General features: G+C 50.0%; 1 long non-coding RNA gene across 1 annotated transcript; it reads right to left on the bottom strand.

Annotated features, from left to right (window-relative positions):
* Positions 1 to 2480: 2480 nt before the first annotated feature.
* Positions 2481 to 21767, bottom strand: LOC117096122. The gene is made up of 5 exons (XR_004442355.1): positions 21488 to 21767; positions 15443 to 15525; positions 11893 to 13290; positions 11524 to 11649; positions 2481 to 10637 (listed from the first exon to the last, which is right to left on the bottom strand). It is a non-coding gene; the product is annotated as an uncharacterized LOC117096122 (long non-coding RNA).
* Positions 21768 to 21769: the final 2 nt, after the last annotated feature.

Below are 21769 nucleotides of genomic sequence, written 5' to 3'. Positions count from 1 at the left end.
AGAGTCTCCCTACAATAGTTTCCTTCTCCTGTTCCTGTTCCCCATCCAAATCTAATTTTCATTCACTGCCTCTCCTGGGCTGTGCACTCTGCAGGAGTGATGCCTGTCTGCTGTGCCCTGGGCAGCCAGCATTGTATTTGGCACACAGTAGGACTCAACAACATTTTGAGGCCGGGCGCAGTGGCTCACGCCTGTAATCCCAGCACTTTGGGAGGCCGAGGCAGGCGGATCACGAGGTCAGGAGATGGAGACCATCCTGGCTAACATGGTGAAATCCTGTCTCTACTAAAAATACAAAAAATTAGCCAGTAGTGGTGGCAGGCGCCTGTAGTCCCAGCTACTCAGGAGGCTGAGGCAGGAGAACAGCGTGAACCCGGGAGGTGGAGCCTGCAGTGAGCCGAGATGGCGCCACTGCACTCCAGCCTGGGCGACAGAGTCAGACTCCATCTCAAACAAACAAACAAACAAACAAACAAACAAAAATTTTGCTGAATGAATGAAACAAGGGCCAGTTGAGCCTTGCGAGTGGTCAGTATCCACAATGCCTTTTTAAAAAACACCTGCAACTGGCCCTGGCTGCCCAGAACACTTCTCTGAGATAAAGGCTGAAAATACACCCAAGTTCCCAAAGATAGGTAGGCGATCAGCTAGCACTGTGTGTCATATGGCAAGAATGTAAAGGAGCCTGAAGCCAAAATGTTGAGAACTGCAGTGATAGAGTGCTGTGGACAGGGTGGTCAGGGGAGGCCTCTATGCACAAATGATGTTCAGCTGAGAGCCACCAAAAAGTCCGCCATGTGAAAAGCAGAGGGACACACATTCCAGGTGATGGGAACAGCCAGTGCAAAGGTAGGTACCCAGGAGAGAACAAATAGGTGCAATGGTAAGAGAAAGGCCAGCAACCTCGCATCCCAGAGGCTAGGGCAGTGCCCACTGTACAAGAAGGACTCAGTAAACAGCTGCTGGGTGAACAGAGGGAGGGAGAGGAGGAAGAGAAAGGAGGACTGGGAGGAAGCTGTCTTCTTTCTAGGGGTTTTGTAGTCCTTTGAGGGCAGGGGGGCTCACAAGTTCTGCCAACCATGGGAGATTCCCAACGCTTCTTACCATGCCTTGAACACTGCTGCACAGACCAGCCTCCACTTCTTAGCTCAGTCTGTAACCTCCTCTGGAGTGTCCACCCTGCCCGACCCCAATATCCTCTCCATATCCTCATCTCCTACCGAACCAGTCCAGTGAACCTTGGAGGAGCCACTCCAAAATGCCCTGCACCAACCATCGCTATTTTCTCCTAATTGATTGACTATTCCCTATCCTTCAAGGCTCTCCTCAAGCTTCGATTCTTCCAGAAAGCCATCTCTTACTGCCCCTGCCCTCACCCCACCTCCCCCTGACCTCCTTTCCAACAGTGCACCTCTGGCCCCCAATGCCATAATCCGGTGATAACACAGAATGAGGTTTCAGGGAACACTTGCAGGGCATCCAGCCCTGTCTCAGCTCTGCAAGAACCCTTGGGAATCTTCACAATGGCCCTATGAGGTGGGAGTGGTCTCCCCATTCTACAGAGCAGATGGAGGCTCAGGGGAGGAGAATCAGCCCCAAGATCTCACAGCAGGTGTGTGGCAGAGTTGGGATCCAAACTGATGTTTATCAGTAGTCTCAATCCTAAGACTGACTCCAAAGTTCTTTTAAAACCTGGCCGCCCAGAACACTATTCTGAGAAAGAGCCTGAAAATGCACCCAAGTTCCCAAAGAGAGATAGGCAATCAACTTGCAATGTCTGTCAAGGCTACTGAAGGGAAGAGCGGCAATGTGTGTGGCTTATATTTGCCAGTCCTTCTTGACCACACACTAAACTCTTTTTCTCTGTCACCAAGGAACTCTTTGCCTCCCCAGTGAAATATAAGATCCCTAGCAATAAAAACCTGGATTTCTCAAAGCACTGCCCTAGGCACAAAGAAGGGTTATTTTTAAAAAATGCCACCAGGCACGGTGGTGCAAGCCTGCAGTCCCAGCTACTCAAGAGGCTGAGGCAAGAAGATTGCTTGAGACCAGGAGATCAAAGCCAGCCTGGGCAACATAGTAAGACCTCATCTCTAAACAAAAGAAAAGAAAAATAAGTACCAATGGTGATAACGGTTGCACAACAATGTGAATGTACTTAATACCACTAAGATGTTCACTTAAAAATTATTATGGTGGTTAAGTTTTATGTTATGATTATTTTACCAAATTAAAAAATAAAATACCCCATTATATTGACTTCCAGGGTCACTCTTGAGGAAAGGCTGACTCCCTGAGAGAGGCCACCCCTGCTCCTTGAAAACACGACTGACTGCCCCCTTTCCCCTAAACAGCACGTCCCTTCTGCTTCATACGCTACAGTCATGTTTCCAGTGTGAATTGATTTTTAATAACAAAATGTTAATTTACACAGAAGCAGCTACATTCATGGGTGAAAACAAAAATCCAGCTGACACTCCTTTGCTGAATCCAACTAAAAATCTGATTTTTAATCTACAGAGAAACTTCTGCCCACACATTTAGCATCCCCTGGAAGTAATGACATGGAAAACAAACATATTTTCTGGTCTGTTAAAGTAAAACAATGGGTCCCTGGATAGACTCTCAAGAGGGCCTTTGTTGGGATGGAAGCAGTCCCCCACCCTGAGAGCATCCCCCAGCTCAATATGTCACCATGTACGCCAGCATAGCCCTCACATTGGGTCCACAGCACAACCTATTAAGAAAGGATTATGACACTTGTTCAGACTCGGAGGCCAATTCCTCAGCTCTAAGATCCTGCTCATAGCAAGCTTGATGTTCAGTAGACTCAAGAGCAGACTGAATGAGGGAGGGATTGAAGAGAATGTGCCTGCTTGGGCTCAGCCTCCTCTAATATTGTCAAGATGCACACACACATGCACGCACATGCACACACACTCCTAGAATCTCAAAACCATCGCCAATCTCTATGTTGGCCTAGTCCCAATCTTTCTGCCTCTGGGAACAAAAGGTTCATTACCTACCAAAGTATATTTTTCCCTCTCTGGGACCAGGATCAGCTTCTTGCAAGCTTACTCCACACTTGTATCTCCCCTTTGCAGTCATGCATGACAAATAGGCTCCCTCCCCAATGGAATTCTCTTGTAGACTTGCAGCCTATGACTGTGTTTCCCCTGGTCTTTCCTCCAGGGGCTTCCTACCACCACGGGATGACATGTTTTCAAGATTGCTCCCCTTCCGAGCCTTTACTGTCGCCTTGGTCCCCTTTACTTTCCAGTCAGTGCAGAGCTACCTCCAACGGGGTAGGCATGTATGGATTCCGTTCATCAAAAGGTGGACCAAAGGGTCTTCCTAGTTTCAAAAAGTTCTGCTCAGTTGTGGCCAGTTCTGCTAAAATGTGGCCAGACCCCACTGCAAACTCTTCTGAGTTCCAACTGGGCTGGAAAAGCCAAATGGCCAGCCTAAAACTCAAATCCACTATCTCCCTTTCTCAGATCATATCCATGACTCCCCAAGGCCTAGGGCTAAAATCTAAACTCCTTGGCAACCAGACCCGGCACCACGTACATTTCCCCTATCTCTTGCTACATTCCACACGAATCTTCCAGAACCTCTCTGGATCCTCTCTGATCTCCAGAAACTGGTGTCCACTACTCTCACTGCCTGGAACTCAACCCCACCCACACTCCACCCAGCCAGAGCTCAGCTTAGATGCCTCTCCAGAAAGCCACCCCAGGGTGGATTAGGTGTCTCTCTGTCCCATTCCACCCCCCTGTACCCACCCAACACACTAGAATTAAAGCTCCTAAAGACCAAATGGTGTTTAACTACCACTACACCCCCAATGCCTGGCACATGACTGGCACAGAGTAGGTGCACATCAATGTTGTCTGTCTCCTGGGTGTTCCCAAGTCCCCTGACCCATCATAACACCATCTCACTGAATCACTATCTACTTCACCAACTCTCCCACTAGGCTCTAAAAGCACAATCAATGATGAAAAAGCCCAGGTGCAGGTCCCAGCGCCCAGAGCAGTGCCTGACACATAGTAGGTCCTTAGCGGCATCAAATCTTTGCAGTTAAACAAAGAGGGGTTTCAGGAATAGGAGGTGTTTCTGAGCTTCCTGCTTTGAGTGAAATGGGGTAAGGCAGCCACTAGAGGGCGGCAGGCAGGCACTTCCTGGGTGTAGACTCTACCCCATCCAAGGTCCCTGCCAGCAGCCAAGGCATCTTCTCAGAGCTCTTCCTAAGACATCTTTTCTCTCTTGTGCCTTCTGCAGCTCAAGCCTCTGGATCACCCTTCGGCCCTTACTGCCAACTACAATTGGTTAGCTCTGAGTCCACAGTTACCACAGAAAAGGGCCCTCAGCATGGGACTAGGATTCAATGACCCAAGTAACCTGCCTATAAGGCCTCCAAGCCAGCCTTTGACCTATCCCTAAATTGATCCAATCCTCCAGGCCCTGCCTTGAGCTATCTTCTCCCACAGACTCTGACTTCCAGACTGAGCCAGCAAAACCTTGACCTAGTGCCACCTCTTACCTGCACCTGGAATCCCTGGCTTATGCTCCCTGTCCCTCTACTCCCAAAGGACGTTCCCTCAGTCTAAAGAGATCAAAAGTCCCTTACAGAAAAAATCCCGCTTCCTCGGTGCAGCTAAATTGCACAGAAGAGTTCATGCTAGACGAGCTAAAAGTTAGAAGAGGAAGCTCAGATAGTTTATACTACTAACATGTAAATGACTGATGGAATTATAACTCTTCTGAATACTCTGATCTAACACTTTATGTCCTAGAGCTTCCAAAACACAACGTCCCCAAACGAAGACTCTAGGCCTTGGCCTGGGGACGGGTGACTCTATACAAAATGGCATATGCTCTGTAGACACCAGATGGGTATTTTAAGGTTTATAAGAGCTGCATCTACTTGTGCAAACTATTGGAGCTATAAGGCTATATTGTTTAAAGAACTGAAACCAAATCCAGATCACGAGGAGTGAAGACATGCCCAATGGCTAAAACCTTGCAAGATTGGCTATACTTCTGACCCCAACTTGGTGGGTACCACTGCTCCATCAGGCCTGGTCCACACTTGAGCCCTGGCACCTCTTTTAGAAAACTACCATCTTTACCGACTTCTGATTGCTCTGACTCTGAGTAGCCACCACGTCCAAAATTATCTACACTTTTCCCTGTGCTAGTCAAGTTCAAACCTGTGTTAGCCCCTTCCCAGCCATACCAACATCCAAGCTGTTAACAGTAACAAGGAATGTTAGACCTGTTGTTAGTCAGAAAGAAATCCACAAGCCATTAGTTTCTGCTGAAAGGAACAGACCAGGAAGGCAGGAGTTAGTAAAGGTGAAGGAAAGGTTAATTAAGAGCCGGTCAGGGCCAGGCCAGGAGCCTGGAGCCCCCAGACAGACCAGGTTGGTTGTTAGTGGTCAGCCCCTGGGGCAGTCAGGGTGAGGCAGGGATTAGCTGGGTGAGAGCAAGAGTTAGTGCAAGGGAGCCAGAGATTAACCCAAAGAAACCAAGGTGCCTACTGGAGGTGAGGCATGAAATCACCCCCAGGTGTGGCCCTGGCTTAGCCGCTGGCGGGCTCTGGGGGAGGCTGGCTGAGGCAGGGACCTGGGTGGGAACAGAAAGCCAGGGATGCATTCCTGGAAGGCCTGAGCAGCTGCCGGAACCCTGTGAGCCCCAGAAGCTCATTTCTTGCTCCCCACTTCTCTCTCCTGCAAACTCCGAGCCCGGGGGAAAGTTGCTTCCCCCTCCCAACCCTCCTTTTCAACAGGACAACTAACGCCCTCTAGCTTCCGTGCATGGAATGAATCTTTCCCAATGACTTCCGGTCATGGCCCCACGTCTACTTCCGGTGGGGGAAACCCACCTCTCTCAGCTCCAGAGATGGAAGAGGCCTCTCTAGCTACTTCCTGTGTGGGAAAGAGCCCTCTCACTGACTTCCGGTGTCAGAAATGTCCCTCTTCTCAGCTTTCAAATATGGGAAGCGTTCCTCTGACCAACTTCCTGTGTACTAAATACTCCACTCAGTGGTTTTTAGCGGGGGAAAGACCCGCTTCATTGTCTTCCGGTGTAAGAAAGGCTCCGCTTTCTGAATTCTGGTGTGGGACACGCCCCTCTGCTAATTTCCGGTGACGGGCACCCCCCTCTCCTGCCTTCCTCGTGGGACACACCCCCCTCTTCCTGTGCAGGACAGCTTCTATCCCTGTCGCTTAACAATGGAGAAGATTCTTCCCCACCTTCCTTCCAGAGAAGGACACAAAAGCTCAGAGCTCCACAGTCTAGAGTCTTAGACCCACAGGCCTCCATACTCACGTCCCAGAGGTTTCCCTGGTCCCACCTACTCCCAGTGGCAACCAGACTTCTGCACAGAGGAGAGATGTCATAGAGTCCAGCCTCCCCCATCCACAGGACCACCTCCTCCTCCTCTGAGTCTTGTTAATAGGGCCATCCCCTGCCTTAGACCTGGCCCAGTGGACTCTGATCTTACAAACAGCCAATATGGGGCAGCAAAGTGGGACATCTGTATACAGGGCCAGTAGTTCCAAGTCATCTGCTTGCCAAAAGTAGGGGGACCAGCCCCCAGGGGGAGCCCAGAGCTCGGCAGGGCTGGGGTTAGTAAGAAGAGAAAACAGGGTTAGTAGGGGCTGGGTTAGTAAGTCAGAGCACAGCACCAGCGGACAGGGCACCTCAGCAGACACACACAGGAGTCGCTAGGAGAAAAGGAAGAACGCACGCAGGTCCATTAGTTTGTTAAGGGATGATCGGGGTGCAGTTGAGGTACCCCGGGGTTAGACGGGTTAGTAATCAAATAAAAGAGCTGCCTACAGAAAAGAAAGCTGAGACGGAGGAAGAATGTGGGGAAGTGACAGGGATTCAAAGCACGTGTCTTGCCCCAGGCAGAAGGATCTGTGTGCAGAACACCCAGAGAGGCCAAGGCCTAGGCAGCAGACGTGTTCAACCAGGTTTGGGGGGCCTTCCTCCACCCTCATACTTTTTTAAAAAAATATCTGCCATGTGCCAAGACCCTTATATTCACGGGAATCCTCACTGCAACCTGTGAGGTATCAGAACTCGCATTCTACCACTGAGGAAACTGAGGTTGAGAGAAGTGAGGTGACTTACTCAAAGTCACCCAACAGGAAGTGGCAAAGTTGGTGAGTCTTATTTGCATTCCCTGTCCTGGAACGTGGGTCTGCACAAAGATCCCAGCCCATAGGCAGAGCCTTCTGGAGCCTTGGCTGCCCCCATATCTCAGCCCCTTGAAAGGCCCATGAGCTGCATGGTTAGTAGGATCTGGCTGCGGGGGTGGTTAGTAGGGCATGCTCGGGCCTGGTTAGTGGGTTAGTTGGTTGGCAGAAGGCCAGGCACCTCGCCACACGCCACAGCGTCCCGGCTGAGCCCTGGGTTAGTAGGTTAATCACACCATGCAACACTGCCCCGGCCCCTCCAGCTGCAGCTCCAGAGGCCTCCCGCCCCCACCAGCCAGGGAGTGGGGCCTGACCAGGGCAGGGGGTCTACCTCTAAGCCCCCCAGCCCCATCAAAATCAACCCTAACCACATGGACCCTGCTCAAAAACACGTCGCTTCCCTATTTATTGGCTGTGGGTCTCAGAGCACCCCCTGCAAATATTTCAGCTCCCTTGAAAATGGACCCTACTTGTCCTGGATAGAAACCCCCTGCCTGGTTCTGGTCAGCCCCTCCCCAGAGGGCTGGATCCTGTTACACTCTGGCATAGACACACGCACACCAGCATCTCTCTGCAAAAGATCTGACACCCGTGCTCAGTAGGCATCTCTTCCATCACCGACTGTCAGGCCTCTAGTTGCTCCAACTATTGGCCTGCCCTCCCTGATTAAAAAAAAAAAAAAAAAAAAAAACTGCATCAAGCTGGCCTGGCTCCTGGAACCAAGTTGAGACTCCCCACACCCTCCCGGTTGGCTTCCTTTTCAGCCAATGCTACAAAGCAGCTAAGTGTACCCTAATTATGCCATCTTCTATCACTGCTGTACTTTTCCCATAGAAACTCCGGCCTAGCATCTCCCACAGTTCTAAACGATGTTCCATGACAAATGGATTCTACGGCCATAAAAGTCAAGGAACACTTCATCCTATGCCCTGTCCCTGAGTGTTTGAAATTTTGCAGTAGAATGTGAACCTGCCTTTTTTTTTTTTTTTTTTGAGGAGCAATGATGACATTTCCTAGAACTTACTTTGGGAATTTAGAGGGTCGGGTCTCATTTCAGCCAGATCTTTCTCATCCTTCAAGGCTCTGGTTGGTACAGCTTGCTAGGAAGCTGTTCCCGACTGCAGCGGCCCTCTCTGGAGTCTGTCTCCCACTTCCCAAACACTCAGAACTTGTGCCTTAATAGACAGTTTTATGGCACTGTCCCAGTCTCTGATTCTCCATGTGAGCTGGTTTTACCCCATCCAGCATGGCTGTGAAATCCTAAAGGTTCGAACCCTGGCACTCATTACCTATGTTTCCCCCAAATGGCTAGCACGGGAAAGGACCCAAAGCAGGTGCTCAGTGTTGATGAGAGAGTAGAATTCAAATACTCCAGGAAGCATTGTGAGTTACTATGGAGGCCATGAAATGCTGCCACCTCCCCAAGCTGATTAAAGAGTGATATTAGGAAAATAGGTAGGGAAGGGCTAATCAGAAATGCCTCTGGATCAGAAGATGCTAAGTTTTGAAGTCCAGAGGGCCAAAAAAAAAAAAAAGATAAACCCTAAGTCTATACTCCCAGATGGATAGGAGCATTTACTGAGTATCTGCTGGGAGTCAGGCACAGTGCTAGGCATACGATCTCACTGAATCCTCCCTGCACCTGACAGGCAGGCACATGCCTTCCATTTCACAAAGCAGTGGAGGCTCAGAGGTGAAGTAACTTGCCCAGGGTTGTATCCCAGGCCCTTCTCAGGACACGGCTCTCCCAGGGGCTCCACCTCCCCACACTGAGCCCAGCCAGTTCCATATGTCCTCCGAAGCACTCCGAGCCACCCCAGCATGGTACCTGCCACTCTCAGTGTCTGCTTCCCATACTTCTGCTCCTCTTCCCCATTCCTGGGTGAGGGGCAGGAATTTTGAAGGGGAGATGGCTCTGACTTTCCATGTTTGCGGTGACCACCCTGCTAAGGACTGAATGGAGTCCCCTCCCCCAAATGCATATGTTGAAGCAGTAGCCTACTATGTGACTGTTTTTGGAGATGGGACTTTTAAGGGGTTAAGGTTAGATGAGGCCATAGGGTTGAGCCCTAATTTGACGGTATTAATGTCTTTATAAGAAGAGAAGGAGACACCAGAGCTTGCTCGTGCTCTCTGTCCCTCTCCACAGAGAAAAGGCCATGTGAGGACATAGCAAGAAGGTGCCACCTGCAAGCCAAGGAGAGAGGCCTCACCAGAAACCAACTCTAACACCTTGATATGCACTTTCCAGCCTCCAGAACTGGGAGAAAATAAATTCCTGATGTTTAAGCCATCCAGTCTGTGGCACGGTGCTGTGGCAGCCCAAGCCGATGAATAGTACACACCAGTCCCCTTTCTGGGAAAAAGGACATCTGGCTTTTAAACTTGCCTAAGGGAGGCCACAAGCTGCTCTCTTGCAGACACTGGGACTGTCCCCTCTGGAGGGAGCTGGAATTGTGAATTGTGGGGCCTGTCCTGCCACCTTCTGCTCCCCAAGAACACAATCCAGGAGCAGTGCAGCTAGAAGCAGGGATCTGATTGGAGAAGAGTGTCCTGAGATTGGGCTAAGGTGACCCCTCAATCCTTTGGGTAAGACTGGTTCCCTTTGGACCGCAGGAAAAAAACCCAGGGCCGCCTGTCTCTTTCTAGTGAATTTCTCTGGCCTAGATCTTATCTCTCAAAGACCTTCTCTTTTCAGGATGGTGCACACTCAGTCCCTCTAGCTGCCCCTCCCAGAGTTCAACAGCACAGGGGGAAGGCTCCAGCTCCTCCCAGATCCTGACTGTCTCCTCTTTGTAACCATCAGGGAGAGGAAAATCATGGAAAAGCCCCACCAAGGAAGCCCCACAAAATGACAATTACACACAGAGCAAACGGAGACAAAGGACTCCAGCCAGCGGCACCCGAGGAACTGTGTCTGCCCTCTCCCTGACAGCCCCTCCCTGACTTCCATCATGTTCCTGTCCCCATCCTGTAGGGTCCTTTGGGACCCAGCCTTGGGGAGAGTGTGGTCAGTGGGGCCTTGGCCCAGGCCAGGCTCTGTCTGGTCACCGGCAGAAACGCAAGGAGGAATCAAGTTCACATGAGGTCAGGAAAGGGCCCCCAGATCCAGACAATAGGGCCCAGCAGGCAGAGCCCGAGCAGGTGAGGAGGGAGTAGTGGGCTGCCAGGCCTCCCTCATACCCTGGAGTCATCCTCCAGTGCCAGATCCAGTCGTCCACTGAGCATCAGCCAGGAAGAGCTCCTATCCATGGGAGGCTCCATCCCAACAGGTGAGGAGGGTGAGATCTTCAGGGAGTCACCCAGGGTGCTAGAAAACCACCGGAGTCTGCCCGCTAAGTTACTGTGGCCAGAGTCCAGGGTCACCCGAGGTCCAAAGAGAAGGCCAGGCCAGGAGTCCTGGAGATGCGGCCCAGATGGAGCCACCTGGGGGGGAACACAGCGAGTGAGGATGAAGCCACAGCCTCCATCCCCAACTTCCCACATCCCCCTCACCCTAATTCTGCATCTCAGGGGATGCATGTTCAGAGATTCCCCCAGTCTCTCTCTCATGCCCCCAGCACACACACAGGGTAGAAGTGAGGGCTTTGGACATGAAAAATTTTCAGAAGAAACTTAGGCCAGGCACGGTGACTCCCACCTGTAATCGCAGCACTTTGGGAGGCTGAGGAAGGAGGATCACTTGAGCCTGGGAGTTTGAGACCAGCCTGGGCAACATAATGAGACTCTGTGTCTACAAAAAATAAGCCAGGCATGGTAGCGTGCACTTGTAGTCCCAGCTACCCAGGAGGCTGAGGTAGGAGGATGTATTGAGCCCCGGAGGTCAAGGCTGCAGTGAGCCATGATCATAACACTGTACTCTAGCCTGGGCAACAGAGTGAGACCCTGCCTCTGAGAAAAAGGAAAAAAAAAGTTGTCTAAAAAGAGGAAGCAAGGAAAGCTGAGAATACCCCACCAGGCAGGGTTAGCTCAGGGGACCAGAGAAAAGCAGTAAAGGGAGCCCATAGCAAGCTCCAGGAGCCTCATGGGCAGAGACGGGGCAAGGATTTGAGTGGGTGGGAAGGACCTTCAGAGGCCTTTGATGGCTTCAATTCATTTTACAATATTCCCACTGGGAGGATCTCTGCACACCACCACCCCAACACACACACACATGCACACACACGCATACACACATGCATGCACACACGCACACACACGTGCATATGCGCGCGCACACACACACGCACACACACATGCACGCACACACACGTGCATGCACACACACACACACACACACACACACACACTGCTCCCAGGATGAGGAGCTCACCCCCTCGCCGAGACTGTAATAAAGCGTGTTCTGAGATGAAGATCCAAGCAGATGGGATCATGTCTCTGCGTTCACTTCTGCATCCCCAGCATCTGGCTTGGAGAAGTTGCTTGGTCCATTCCAGTGCTGAATGAATGAACATGCTGAATTCTCTGCTTGAGCTCACCCACAGTGGTCTTGATTCCATCCCACCCACCCCCACCAGGACCACACAGAGCAAGCCTTCCAGCCACCTGGTTCCCTGGCCATCTTCTCATGAGCAGGAATGTTCTGGGCCTGAGGAGGGGGCACAGGTGGGAGGACAACCTACCCCCATGAAACCAAGCTCCATGTGCCCTCCCTCCCTCCCCACATCTCTCTCAGGTTTACCTGGCAGCATCCAGCAGACACACGGGCAGTCCAGGCTCCCAGCTCCTTCCTTCCCCACACAGACCCCACAGGCCCATCCTGGAAGACAAAAGAGCCAACCACACCGCAGGAGAAAACCGCACCCAGGCCCCCTCCCCAGGCCCAGGCCTTGCCAGAACTCCCTGCCGAAGAAAGAAGGACCAGGAGCCAGTGAGGCTGGGCCCAGGCACCCCACCCTCCACCTCCCTTTATTCCACCCCAGAACATCCTTAAAAGGTGAGGGGAGAGGGGTTCCCAGGTTCCCTTCACTCACTCCCTGTTTCCCGACCACAGCAGAATGCGACCCGGGAGAAAGTAGGACAAACTCAGCAGCTTGGTGACAGCTGAATTGCAGCTGAACGGAGAGTCAGGAATCCAGAATTCTGACCCCAGCTCTGCTCCTGCCACACCGCGTGGCCCTGGGACTCTTCCTGCCTTGACATTCACTCAAGGTGCACAATGATCACCCATTGTTTGAAGCAATGGATGGGGAAATGGAAGGGACCCTGCTGCCCAGCAGTAATTTTTCTGCTCCCCCTCCTTCTCCCCTGCCCTTTCCTGATGCCCCATGCACCAGAGGAAATTCGGGGAGCCAGAGGCTGGAGTAGGACTCTTAAGACCACCCTGTGTCACCAGTCTGGAGAAGACCAGAGAATGACCACTAATCGTGACCTAGGACCATCTGCCAGGTTTTGCCTTTAGTGACAACTACGCTGTCTTCATCAACTGACAGACCTGAGTCAGGATTGTCAGGGAGCCGTCTCAGCATATCTTCAAAGCTTTCTGTCGGCACCTGGGAGTGGGGGCATGAGTTCAGAACTGGAGGTGAACTCAGACACTTGCACTGAGAAAAATGCATCTAAAGTCACACTGCTAACTCTTCACTTAACTGCAAGGCCAAGGAGCTCTAGCCAAGGTTTATAAATATGATCACAAAACACGAAAACTGAAAAGGGCCAGTTCACATTACCAGGGAGTCCCCAGCCTCCTCCTAATAGCAGTTCTACAAGTACACAAGGTGAAGTCATTTAACTCAGCCTTCAAAAGTTCCAGACAGTGACGTTTATAAAATACTAGCCCTAATGCCAAATGTGGAGTGTGAAAATCACCCTTTCTGGGACCCCACAAAATGGGGATAAGCTCTTTCTTTCTTCCATAGACGTAGAAAAGAGAATGAGCTACATCACCCATTTCCCCTCCCACTTTGAGATTCTAAGATACTACACTTTCTTGCACAGAACAGAAGAGGGCAGACTGGTAGGCTATGGCCTGGTAAGTTTAAATACTTATCTGCAAGGATGCTTCTCAGGGTGGTTGTGAACGTCCTGAAGAACCCGGAAATTCCCTTCTCTCTCCTCTGTCTCAGGAACTTGCTGCTCTCTGTAAATAGACCCTGGGCTGCTCAAGCCTGGCTTGATCCACAGTGACCCTTTCCCCTGGCTCTGTGGACCTAGAGTCATGATATTAGTTAGGTGATGGAGGTTTCAAGGGACCTTTAGCTAGCTCCTGGGTGAAGCTGACACCGTCTTAGAGTGTACAAAGGAAGGCATGGGCTTTGGGGTCAGAGAAACCTGGAGGAAACTGTGGCTCTCTAACCGCCACGTACTTAATGTGTGACTCAAAGTTAATGATTTTCTTTCACTTTTTTTTTTTTTTTTTTTCCTGGAGACAGGATCTCACTCTGTCACCCAGGCTGGAGTGCAGTGGTGTGATCTCGGCTCGCTGTAACCTCCGCCTTCCAGGTTCAAGCAATTCCCCTGCCTCAGATTCCCAAGTAGCTGAGATTACAGGTGTGTGCCACCACATCTGGCTAACTTTTTTATTTTGTAGTAGAGACAGGGTTTCACCATGCTGGCCAGACTGGTCTTGAACTCCTAACGTTACGCAATCTGTCAGCCTCAGCCTTCCAACGTGCTGGGATTACAGGCATGAGCCACCACGCCTGTCCAAAGTTAATGATTTTCAAAGCTTAGCCAGTGCCTGGCACACAGTACATGTTCCAAAAATTATTTTCACCACTCAATGATTTAAACTTTAAGTAAATCTGTGTGTGATATTTATGTTCCAGAAAGATGAGCCATATTTATCCTGTAGCATTATATGTATATAGTGCAGTTAGGCAGCACTGACCAAATTAAAATCCCCTGTCTTGATGAATGGAAAAGCAAAGTCTGATTATCCACACAACGGAATCTACTCATCAATAAAAATGAACAAACTATTAATACACATTACAACAAGGATGAACCTTAAAAACATCATACTGAGGGAAAGAAGCTAGGCTCAACAGAACACATATTGTATGATCTCATTTATACAAAATATCCAGAAAAGGAAAATCTACAGAGATGAGAAATAGATTCGTGGTTCCTGGGGTTAGGGATGTGGATGAACAATAAATGGGTATGAGAGATCTTATTGGGGTAATGGAACTGTTCCAAAACTGATTTATGGGGAGGGTTGCACAACTTGGTACATTTATTAAAAATAATTGAATGGGTGAGTTATACAACATTTAAACTATGCCTCAATATAACTGGACAGAACAGGAATTGAACTACTGAGACATGCAACAAGAAGCATGAGCCTCAGCTAGGCTCGGTGGCTCACACCTATAGTCACAGCACTTTGGGAGGCTGAGGCAATCACTTGAGGTCAGGAGTCCAAGACCAGCCTGGCCAACATGGCAAAGCCCCATCTCTACTAAAAATACAAAAATCAGCCGGGTGTGGTGGCACACAACTGTCATCCCAGCTACTGGGGAGACTGAGGCAGGAGAATCACTTGAACCCGGCAGGCGGAGGTTGCAGTGAGTTGAGATGGCACCACTGCACTGCAGCCCAAATAGCACAGTGAGATCTTGTCTCAAAAAAAAAAGGAAGGATGAGCCTCAAAAGCATTCTGTTCAGGAAAAAAAAAAAAAAAACAACTGAACACAGACACTTCCATATATATGGAACATAAAAAAAAAAAGAATCCAATCTACTTCTGAGAAAGCAGGTCAGCGGTTTCCTGGGGCTGGGCCTGGGGCTGAGAGGGGATTGACTGGGAAGGAATACAGGGGAATATTTCAGAGCAATGAAAATGTTCTACATCCTGATTGTGGCAATGGTTACACAGGTGTACACATTTGTCAAAACACATTGAAATGTGTGCTTTAAATGGGGGCATTTCCTTGTATGTAAATTATACCTCGATATGGTTATTTTTGCAAAACTCATTTATATGTGATGGAAGAGGACTGGAACTAAAAAGTGCCAGATCAAAGGCTGCACAAAGAACTGGTTGTGGACACCAGGGCCTCATCATCTCAGCTCTCACTAGACCACACAGACCACCCACTTCAAGTCAAGGTCAGTTGGGAAAGCCAGGATTGAGGAACTGGAACCCAGAGGGTCATCAGAGGTCTCTCCCACCTCTAAGATTCAGGAGGTCTCGGGATATACGGATTTCATGATGGATCTGACCTCAAAGCATGAAGCTGGTCTCTACCAACCAACCCCAGTGGACACAGGAAGAGAGGGAAGATCACCTTGGTTACTCCTGTGATGCAAACAGGGTCATGGTGGTCACATGAACGTGTCTGGAACCACGTGGGTGGACAGATGCCTCCAACTGTCATCAAGAGAAAAAGAGACAGGAGTAAGAGAATAAATACATACCCGTGGGTACAGTGGAGAACAGACGCTAAGGTCCCATTTCAAATCACAGCGTTTCCCAAAACTGATCTCCTCGAATGCAGATCAAAAGCAAAACAGGAAACAAGGAGGTATTTTGTTCAGGCCAGTGTCAACCAGTACATCCTAACGTGGGTTTTATGGCGTGGACTCCTGTGCTGCTCTGCCATTGGCAAACTGTGTGACCTTGACCAAGTCCTTCAAAGCAGTGAGCCTCGGTCTTCTAATCCACAAATTAAGGATAATAACAGTGCCCACCTCACAGGTTTGTCATGAGGATCAAATGAGAAGATGAATGAGGCTTAGCTTGAACTCTACCATTTTCTTACATCATTATTATTGTCATCACTGATCACACAGTTCATTACCACCACCCATGAAGTATTCATTCTTCCCCCTAAACAGCATGCACTGTTCTTAATAACGGATGGGCAGCTGCCAGGGAAACATACATTTGTTGCATTTTAGATCCCCTCTGGGTTTTTGGTCTTTTTTTCTGACTCTGGCATAAAATCGCTACTCAGAAATCTGAGACACGCAAGAGATGTTGGCCCAAATTGCCTTGGATGAGCCAGCGCCCAGAGATAACGGAAGCCCTAGGGAATAATGAAACTGTGCCACGTGCCTCGCAGGAGACATGCTGGGGGAAGCGGATGCTTCCGCAGAGGAGGATAAAACACTGTTTCTTTATGAATTCAAACACAATGTCCACAAAAGAGGAGATTCGGAATTCAAATCTCCTCCAAACAAGGGAACCCCTGAGGTGGAGAGAGAGGAAAGAAAAGCAAGAAGAAGGGAAAGGAAGCCAAACTAACATTTATTAAGAACAGATCCTAACTGGAAGTGTCTTTATCTACATGGCAAAACAAGCTGGGTTTTATTATCCCCACTGTACAGATGAGGAAACTGAGGTATCTAAACAGGCCTGTTGGACCCCAAAGGGGCAGAAGGCGCATTCAAATAGGGGCAGGGACTGGGAACACTGGCTCACACCATAATCCCAGCAGTTTGGGAAGCAGAGGCAGGAGAATTGCTTGAGGCCAGGAGTTCACGATCAGCCTGGGTAACAGATGGAGGCTCTGCCTCTACAAAAAATTCAAAAATTAGCTGGGCGTGGTTGTATGTACATGTGCCTGTGGCTATTTGGGAGGCTGCAGCAGGAGGACCGCTTTAACCCAGGAGGTGGAGGCTGCAGTGAACCGTGATTGCTTCACTGCATTTCAGCCTGGATGACAGAGCCGATTCATGCATATATATATATGGATCTATATAGATCCATGTATATATGGATTGAATGAGAAAAGAGCCAAGGAAGGTATATGTAAACTGCAAACTTGATGGCCATCTGCATTACTATTACTGTGAGAAAAGTGGCCAGTGATTGATAAATCATCTCTGTTCAGTTTATTCCGGTTGCTTTCACAGTCTGTAGGCAAAAGAGTTCACTCTTAGGAGAGTGGCAGAGTGGAGTAGTTACAAACACATGTTTCAGAGTCAAACTAGACACTATTTGAAATCCTGTCTCCACAGCTAATTTGCTGTGTGCCCCTGGGCTCATCACTTCACCTCTCTGAGCCTGTTTCTCACCTGCAATGCCTAATTCCCTGCCTTATGGAGTATCCATGAGGCAGCACCAGCAAGAACCTTGGTAAATGGTAACAAAGTGGTAGTTAGGGTTAATTAGTACTCATCATCTCCTCCACACCTTTGAGTACACCATAGCTCAGCACCCCCGTCCCTTCCATGACTCATTCGGTAGCTTCCAGAGGGGCCCACCTGGCACCACAAGGGATAAGGGGACACCTGCCTCATCTGATCTGATCACAGTGGAATGGGATAGGGAGACAGATGTCACTCTCAGCCAGACTTCGCCTCTGCCCCTGAGAATCTCTGGCTATTGTTCTTCCTCAGAGCTCGAGCTGACAGATGAGTCGGGCCTCAGAGACAAGGGAAGGGATCCTCTTGAAACAAAGGACTGGCCTACAAGTTATTCACCAGCCCATTGAATCTGCACAATGGACCCAATGCCCCAGAAACACACTGCTCAAACAGGCTAATAATCACCCAGGAGACGAACCAGCAGCCTCAACAGAAATGAAAGCAAATCACTAAGTATCCATACAAGACTCAGGTGCTACGTAAGTGAACTCAGCTGGGACCCAGGGGGTGCACAATAGCATTCGCTAGCTTTATTAAGCACCTACAGGGCGCCGAACATGCACTGGTTCATAGCTTCATGGCCGCTTTTTAAAACCGGATTGTGATTTCCACTTTACAGATGAGGAAACTGAGGCTCAGAAAAGGGAGATTACTCCTTGACTGAAGTGGACACAGGTGGGAGAAGGATTTGTACACGGACTTGCGTAACTCTCAGCTGCTTCTCTTTCTACCACGCTGCACTGCCTTGATGAATAAGTAAGTTCAAAGAGTGTAATCCTGCCCTGGGAAGAAGCATGGATCACAGCCAGAGAAAGGACCTTAAAATGAAGACACAGAAGAAAAGAAAAATTGGAAACAACTAGCAGGACCAACAATAGGGAACTGACAAAGTAGACTGTGTTTATCTCCTGCATGAAACACTGAAATCTCTAATGATTTCGGCAAAGGTCGTAATAACATGGAGAAACACATCTGATGTAACTTTTCAAAAGCAGTATACATATAATGCAATTACTTTTCTTCTTCTTCCTTTTTTTTTTTTTTTTTTTTTGAGGGTCTCCCTCTGTCACCCAGGCTAGAGTGCGGTGGTGGTGTAATCTCTGCTCACTGCAACCTCCGCATCCTGGGTTCAAGCAATCCTCCTGCCTCAGCCTCCAGAGTAGCTGGGCTATAGGCACATGCCACCACGCCCAGTTAATTTTTGTATTTTTAGTAAGATAGGGTTTTGCCATGTTGACCAGGCTGGTCTCTAACTCCTGACCTCAGGTGATCCACCCACTTCAGCTTCCCCAAGTGCTGGGATTACAGGTGTGGGCCACCACGCCCAGCCAATTTCAATAATAGAAAATATACCAGAGAGAGGCCGGGCACGGTGGCTCAAGCCTGTAATCACAGCACTTTGGGAGGCTGAGATGGGCAGATCACGAGGTCAGGAGATCAAGACCATCCTGGCTAACACGGTGAAACTCCGTCTCTACTAAAACATACAAAAAACTAGCCGGGTGAGGTGGCAGGCGCCTGTTAGTCCCAGCTACTCGGGAGGCTGAGGCAGGAGAATGGCGTAAACCCGGGAGGCAGAGCTTGCAATGAGCTGAGATCTGGCCACTGCACTCCAACCTGGGCGACAGAGCGAGACTCACTCTCAAAAATATATATATGTATATGTATATGTATATGTATATATATGTATATGTATCTATATATGTGTGTATATACACACACACACACACACACCAGAGAGAAATACAAGAAAATGAAGTTTTCAGGCCAGTCATGGTGGCTCATGCCTGCAATCCCAGCATTTTGGGAGGCTGAGGTGGGCAGATCACTTGAGGCCAGGAGTTCGAGACCAGCCTGGCCAACATGCCAAAACCCCAGCTCTACAAAAAATCCAAAAATTAGCTGGGCATGGTGACACATGCCTGTGATTCCAGCTACTTGGGAGGCTGAGGCATGAGAATCACTTGAACCCAGGAGGTGGAGGTTATAGTGAGCCAAGATCACACCACTGCACTGCAGCCTGGGCAAAAAGTAAGGCTCTGTTTCAAAAAAAAAAAAAAGAAAAGAAAAGAAAGAAAAAGAAAATTGAGTTTTCTACTTTTTTATCGTTTATAAATCTTCTACAATTATCATGCATTTTATTAAACTTATTGAATTTGTTTTTTAAAATCGGCAAAAATTATAAAAATTCTCATTTATTTTTATTCATTTATTTTAGAGACAGGGGTCTTACCATGTTGTCCAGGCTTCGCTTGAACTCCTGGGCTCAAGCCATTTTCCTGCCCCAGCCTCCCAAAGTGCTGGCATTACAGGTGTGAGCCACCGTGCCCAGCCCAAAATTCTCATTTTTAATGCAAGCATAGAGAAGGATTCTCCTAAAGCTGGTGGTAAGGAGTTATGGTTGTTTTGGGGGACTCTGAAGACTTCATCACTCTCCTCTGTTAAGGAGTGGGGTTAAGGCTTAAAATAAGTAAATTTCAGAACAGTTTTCAATGGCAAGGGTCACTAAATAGTAAAATAGGCGGGCATGGGGGGTATGGAAGGTGTTTACATAAAATGCTTTCAACATGAAATTAACCAAACTTAAGAGTAGGATCAATTCAATGCCACCCAAAGCTAGGAGCTGGCAAAGTGTCCAGAAATGGTTTGCCCAGGCTACTGGATGATTCTGCCTAGAAGGGTGAGGGGCGAGGTGGGAGCACTGTTCCCTCAAGCAAGGATCTGCCCACCTGCAGGATGAGGATGAGGAGGTCTGAGTAAACACCAGATACGCAGCCCCACCCCAAACCTGCTGACTCATCCTCCTTGCCACGTGGCTCAGACATCTGCGTATTGGAAGCAACGCCCCTAAAGTCTGAGAACCACTGTCCTCAGGTTTCCCTGTCTGTCAAGTGGAATTACTCATCCCTGCCCTGCGTCTACCCCCGCCCCCCTCCCTGGGCCATCGCGGCGCTCCCAGATGCTCCCAAAAGGGAATGCGCTTTGCAAAGCACTGAGTCCAGAGCGAGTGTTCTGCTTTGAGCCGTGCTCAGTCCCAGCCTGGCCCCGAGAAAAAAACAAAGCCGTTCCCTCAAGTTCTCTCGCAGTCCTCCCTCTCATACTTCCTCCCCTCCCGCCGCAGCAGGTGGGGGCGTTTTCCCCGCGGCGGCACTGCAGTGGGGTGTGCGCGCCAGCAATCCCAGGCGCCGGGCAGCCTCGGATCCGGAGCCTGGGATGAGGGTGGGGAATCCAGGGTGCGCCCCCGGGGCCTCCCCCTGCACAATCCCAGAAACAATTTCTCTGCCCCAGGGCCCTCCGCTGGAAGAGGAAAGTCTGGTCCCTTTCCTCCCAAATTCCCAGCCTCTCCAGGGAGTGTCCTGGAACCGAGGAAAGGTGGAGAATCGAGCTGATGGGTTCCGGGATCTTCTTAGACCCTTTAGGAGATGCAACGTGGGCTTTAGAGTCCTGCATATCTAGATTCGCAATCACTGGCTGTGTGACCTTGGGCGTGTCGATAACCCTCTCTGAATCTCCGTTTCTTCATCTTTAAAATGGGGTTGTTTCTTACCACTTCGTGGGACTGTTGTGATAACGCTTGCAAAGCACCAAGCAGGTCCCTGCCTAGAGTAACCTCTCCATAAACTGATGTCACTGTTGTTTTCAATGAGGGTGAGTTACCAGCCCTCTCCATCCTTTTGGAGCCAAATTTGACGCCGGACATCTGGGAATTGAGTCCCAGAAGTGAAGGAATGGTAGGCTCTGGTGTGGGGGGGGGGGGTGCTGGGTATGAGGGAAGGGGACCTCAACGACCCTGCCCCGCCACCTCACCCCCACCTCCAGTTCCGAGACTCTCTGGGCTCTGCCCATGGCTTGGCCAGTTAATTGCTAACCTGGTGGGCAGAGAAGGTTCGCGGGTCCACCTCCCAAATCCTGTCTCGTGTCGTCGGAAGGGAAGGGTCTTTGTTCCCCTTCATAATCATGATTGCAAGACCCCCATTCGCACTGGACTCCCAAAACATCCTCCCCTTGCCTGACCTCACCCCCGATCCCAGCCAGAGTCTTGACTGTGTTTGACAATTACAGGCTGCAAAGCCTCTTCATCCATCCAATGCGGGACACTTCAGGCGGCGTTTGTATCCCTGAACCCAGCCCTGGGACTCTGGGACCTGCCCTAGACCCCAGCCTCGGGGAATTAGGCTGTTCCGCATTCGGGGACAAGGACGCTTGGGAAGGAAGACTGCTAGGATGGGGCGACGTCTTACCTCGGGTCCGCGGTCCTGCGGCGCGAGTGCAGAGGGCTCTTTGTGCCCCGGCTCACAGCGCAGAACTGGGGGAGCCCCTGCAAGCGCCTCCCATCTCAAACTCCTCCCCGCACTCGTCCGCAGCCTCCCTCCCTCTGGTCCCCCGAGCGCAGCCGGCGTCGTCTTTGTAGCTGCTGCAGCGCCCATGAAATTTTAATGCGGGAGCGGCTCGCGAGCGGAGGCGCCCCACCCCCGGCCCTCACCTCCACCCTCCCGCCTCCTTGCGCCCTTACAACCCCACAC

Source organism: Trachypithecus francoisi, unplaced genomic scaffold (assembly GCF_009764315.1).
Source record: "Trachypithecus francoisi isolate TF-2019V2 unplaced genomic scaffold, Tfra_2.0 Lachesis_group14, whole genome shotgun sequence".
NCBI classification, from domain to species: domain Eukaryota; kingdom Metazoa; phylum Chordata; class Mammalia; order Primates; family Cercopithecidae; genus Trachypithecus; species Trachypithecus francoisi.
The sequence above is the reverse complement of the archived record's forward strand: the minus strand, read 5'-3'. Positions and strand labels throughout refer to the sequence as shown.